Source organism: Cervus canadensis, chromosome 19 (assembly GCF_019320065.1).
Source record: "Cervus canadensis isolate Bull #8, Minnesota chromosome 19, ASM1932006v1, whole genome shotgun sequence".
Lineage (NCBI taxonomy): Eukaryota > Metazoa > Chordata > Mammalia > Artiodactyla > Cervidae > Cervus > Cervus canadensis.
Window position 1 is genome coordinate 15,322,466 of NC_057404.1, and position 5,741 is coordinate 15,328,206.

At 35.6% G+C, this 5,741-nt stretch overlaps 1 protein-coding gene across 7 annotated transcripts in view; it reads right to left on the bottom strand.

The window, feature by feature from the left end:
- The window catches only part of PCDH7 (protocadherin 7), a 447,041-nt gene that overhangs the window by 344,371 nt on the left and 96,929 nt on the right, over window positions 1-5,741 (bottom strand). The gene's annotated exons all lie outside the window — the stretch shown is intronic.

Sequence of the window (5,741 nt, forward strand, 5' to 3'; positions counted from 1 at the left end):
GTTGCTTCCTGACCTGCATACAGATTACTCAAGAGGCAGGTCAGGTGGTCTGGTATTCCCATCTCTTTCAGAATTTTCCACAGTTTGTTGTGGTCCACACAGTCAAAGGCTTTGGCATAGTCAATAAAGCAGAAGTAGATGTTTTTCTAGAACTCTCTTGCTTTTTTGATGATCCAGTGGATGTTGGCAATTTGATCTCTGGTTCCTCTGCCTTTTCTAAATCCAGCTTGAACATCTGGAAGTTCATGGTTCACATACTGTTGAAGCCTGGTTTGTAGAATTTTGGGCATTACTTTGCTAATGTGTGAGATGAGTGCAATTGTGAGGTAGTTTGACCATTCTTTGGCATTGCCTGTCTTTGGGATTTGAGTAAAAGCAGACACTTCCCAGTCCTGTGGCCACTGCTGAGTTTTCCAAACTTGCTGACATATGAGTGTAGCACTTTCACAGCATCATCTTTTAGAATTTGAAATAGCTCAACTGGAATTCCATCACCTGCACTAGCTTTGTTCATAGTGACGCTTCCTAAGGCCCACTTGACTTCACATTCCAGGATGTCTGGCCCTAGGTGAGTGATCACACCATCGTTATTATCTGGGTCGTGAAGATCTTTTTTGTACAGTTCTTCTATTTCTTGCCACCTCTTCTTACTATCTTCTGCTTCTGTTAGGTCCATACGATTTCTGTCCTTTTTTGTGCCCATCTTTGCATGAAATGTTCCCTTGGCATCTCTAATTTTCTTGAAGAGATCTCTAGTCTTTCCCATTCTATTGTTTTCCTCTATATATTTGCATTGATCACTGAGGGAGTTCTTATCTCTCCTTGCTATTCTTTGGAACTCTGCATTCAAATGGGTATATCTTTCCTTTTCTCCTTTGCCTTTTGCTTGTCTTGTTTCCACAGCTATTTGTAAGGCTTCCTCAGACAACCATTTTACCTTTTTGCATTTCTTTTTGTTGGGAAGGACCTTGATCTTTGCTTCCTGTACAATGTCACAAATCTCCGTCCATAGTTCTTCAGGCACTCTGCCTATCAGATCTAATCCTTTGAATCTATTTGTCCCTTCCACTGTATAATCGTAAGGGATTTGACTTAGGTCATACCTGAATGGTCTAGTGGTTTTCCCTACTTTCTTTAATTTAAGTCTGAATTTGGCAATAAGGAGCTCATGGTCTGAGCCACGGTCAGCTCCCGGTCTTGTTTATGCTGACTGTATATATATATGGAGACTCAGAAACATTAAATACAATAATTTCCCCATTTAACACGATGCATATTAATGAGTATTTTCTCTTGGTTAGGCACTCGAATACATATAGTAGATACAGCAGTAGAAAAACATACAGACACAAATTCTCAAAATCACCGAATCTACATTCTAACTGGTGAAAAAGAAATAAGCCAAATAAATCTGTAAAGGTTATACACACACAATACATACATCATGTATACATACTTACATACATATCTCAAGGGGATTGAGGCAAAGGGGGAAAAAGTACGGAGTGTTTGGGATCTAAGAGGAAGATGCTGTTTGAAATAGAATGGTCAGGAAGTTTTCGTTGCTAAGATGACCAGAAGGAGGAAAAATGTGAGCTATGTGGAGACTGAAAGAAATGCCCCAGAAGGCAGGGCAGATTTAAAGATTCTGAGAGGGAAGTGGACCTGGCTTTGAACAGAAGAGATGAGTGTGGCTGGAGTGAAGGGATTATGGTTAGCGATGTCTTCAGAGATCTGAGGAAATCAGACTATGCAGAGTCTTAAAGATTTTGGCTTTAACTTTCTGTGAGATGGGAAGCCACTGGAGGCTTCTGAACAGAGGAGTAATTTGAATTATATTTTACAAGAATTACTCTGATTATAGTTTTAAAAATAGACTGCTGCAGGGGCCAGGGTTAGAAGCAGAGAGACTAATTAAGAGTCTTTTAGACACTCTTTGCCATGCAGAAGAGATAGCAGAAAATTAAACAAAACAATACTGAGGCATGCATGCCCCTGTATAAAAGCAAAACAAAACAATAAAAGAAAAGCCCTTAAACAGAAGTCCACAATGTCCTGAAAAAATGCAATTGCTGACCAGTTAATTTTTCCAAGATATGAATATAAATATTGGACAGGAAAAGCCAAAGAGGATGGAAAAAATGCATGTTCTTCAACAATTTACATAAATCCCTAATATTTCATTTGCTTTATATCATCCCTACAGACATTTTTCTACACCTACTTACTTAATGAAATTTATGGAACAGATATATGCAAACAAAAGGAAAAACTGAAACCCAAATATTTAATATATAATGCAGGACTTTTTTATGTTACAACACACTAGTAATTAACTAGGCCTAAAAACTAAATTTTAAAATATTAAGATAATATAACAAGTTAATACACTGAAACCAAGAGAAAGAAATGTAAAATTTTTGAGCACTATGACGAGAGTGAAAAAATTGTCTTAAAACGCAACATTCAGAAAACTAATATCATGGCATCTGGTCCCATCACTTCATGGCAAATAGATGGGGAAAGAATGAAAACAGTGAGAGACTTTATTTTGGGGGGCTCCAAAATCACTGCAGATGGTGACTGCAGCCATGAAATTAAAAGACTCTTGCACCTTGGAAGAAAAGCTATGATCCCCTTAGACAACATATTAAAAAGCAGAGACATTACTTTGCCAACAAAGGTCCATCTAGTCAAAGCTTTGGTTTTTCCAGTGGTCATGTATGGATGTGACAGTTGGACTATAAAGAAAGCTGAGTGCTGAAGAATTGATGCCTTTGAACTGTGGTGTTGGAGAAGACTCTTGAGAGTCCCTTGAACTGCAAGGAGATCCCACCAGTCTATCCTAAAAGAAATCAGTCCTGACTATTCATTGGAAAGACTGATGCTGAAACTGAAGCTCCAATACTTTGGTCACCTGATGTGAAGAGCAGACTCACTAGAAAAGATCCTGATGCTGGGAAAGACTGAAGGCAGGAGGAGAAGGGGACGACAGAGGGTGAGATGGTTGGATGGCATCACTGATTCTATGGACAGGAGTTTGAGTAAACTCCGGGAGTTGGTGATGGACAGGGAGGCCTGGCGTGCTGCAGTCCATGGGGTCACAAAGAGTTGGACATGACTGAGCGACTGAAGTCAACTGATGAGTAAAAGCCTCAGAAACCATATTTCATTGAGCTCTCAAAACATCGTATAAAACAGAGGACGATGAAAAAACTGAGGCTTCAAGATGTTAGATGACCTATCCCAGGTCCATAGCAAATAAATATCAGGCATCAATTTGGATCCAGGTGTCTAATTCCAGATGCTATTTTCTTTTATCTCAATTCCTCCAAATAGAGATTGAACACAAATAATCAAACACTGGTCAGTATCAAAGAATGGTCAGTATTATCAATAACTTCCCTTGATATGACTGATCTGTATTTTATTGGTTTGTTCACTGAATTTCTGCAAAGTGATATAGAAATAGAATGCAATGCTAACTCGTGAAAAATCCTTCTGATGTTCTTCTTTATTTGAATGAAAGCAAAATGTCTTTAATAGAAAGATTCCTAAAATATCCCTTTTCCCTAGTTCTTCCTGATAACTGCCCCACCCATCAGTATCTTTTTTCTCCACTAACTCTTTACAGAGAAACCTTGATTGAAATCCACTTAACAAAACTTATTTTGAAATGACAGTATATGTTTTTGTATAATATGCAATCACTTTGTGGAGAACAGGTTTTGCCTTTCAATGCCTAAATGAAGAGATAGAAAAACGTTTCAAAAATCATTCTGAATCCCTATGGTAAAAAAAAAAAAAATGTACTTTCAACTTCTAAAATCTAGGAGAAGTAAAATAAATCTCATTCCAAAATTTTACCTTATTTTGTAAAGAATTACAATACAGATTTAATTTAAAAGAAGCAACATAATTAAAGAGGAAAGTCCCTGCTTACATGTTTTAAAAGGTCAGTGTCAAAACTTGACACAAGAAAATGTGTTTCAGATTGCACCTTTTAAATTTAAATTCCTCTTTAAACATTTCTCTACAAAGTCAATCACTGTAGGAGAGAAGTACTTCAGGGATTTTAGAACTGAACATACATCTTAAATCAAAATATGCTACTAGCAGCTTTATACAAAAACTCGAGAAAACCTGGTATCATTTGAATTTCTTTAAATGTGTGCAATATATTTTAAAATACATTTAAAGCCAATTTGTTCAAATTTAACTAGATGTATTTTTCCAAATTTACCAAAAAGAAAGATAAAATTATATTTTAATACGATAAACAAAATCACTGATTCATCTACAAAATATTTCAAATTAATGATTGATCAAGAATCTCACAAGATAAGTATCCCTATATAATTTATAGATGCATACAGCAATTTATTGAATGAATCCACTTGCATTGTTTCAAATACCTTTCCTCAAGGTTCTATCTGTAGTGAGATACTGGGTATACTTCCTTTTGATTTTTTTAAGCATATTTTGACTTCCCAAGTGGCACAGTGCTAAAGAATTCACCAGCCAATGCAGGAGACACAAGAGATGCAGGTTTAATATCTGGGTGGGGGAAGATCCCCTGGAATAGGAACCAGCAACTCACTCCAGTACTATTGCCTGGAGAATCCCACGGACAGAGAAGTCTAGTGGGCTACAGTCCATGGGGTTGCAGAATCAGACACATCTGAACCACTGAGCGCACACACACATACACACACTTATATATAATCCATACTCACAAATAAAAATGAACGTATACATTTATGTTCTCCATCACACAACTTACGTTTCAGTTTTATTTTCTTTTTTATTAATACAATATTATTTAACTTTGCTTGTTAATCTGTCTCAAAGCTTGTGCAGTTCATCTGTCTTTACTCTCTAAACCCACCCAGCACTGGAATAGAGTCTTAAAATACTTTTTACATTCCCATCACATCAAACATAATATAGAGAAGCAGATGCTCAATTCATGACTCTTCATTAACACATTTGCTTTAATAAAAACTTATGGGAAAAATGGACTCTAATCCACTCTTACATCCTTTTATTATGAGTTAAATGTGAAGAGCTACTAACTTATTCCCAAAGCTAAAGAATATGTTTATTTAACAAATTATGTAAAGTATATATCAATATTTCAACCCTCAGCCATCTTCCACAAGGGGAAAGAAACTGTGATTTGTTTCCATAGATCTTTGAACCAGCTCTTAAGCAGCAGCAAAATGAATGGTGAACAGAAGTCAACAGAGATTGCTAATACAAAGCGGCTTCCTCAGATAAAAAGAAAATTAGGAAGTTAAAGGAAATATGTTTTTAGGCCAGGACAAGAAGAAAAATATAAACAACAATAATGTTTAGAGGGGAAAGACTAAATAAAATAGAGTTGATGCAGCATTTCACATAGTTCAGATAAAGAAAATTACATGTAAGGTAGCTAACAATATTAAATAAAGATTAAAGATTAAAATAAAGAAAATCACATGTAAGGTAGCTAACAATAGATATTCATATGATGAATGAAATGTTTTCTATGGCTCTGTAAAGCCACATTAAAGCTACAGAAGCATTCAGAAAGGCATGATGAAAAAAACTTCCAAAATATGCTTACAATGATATTCACTTTTTTCATATATATATATGTATTTTCCAAAAATATACATATTTTATATGCATAAAGTGTAGAAACAGGTAATATGAAATTGGGACATAAAGTATATTTGTTTAATCAAAATTTAAAAATA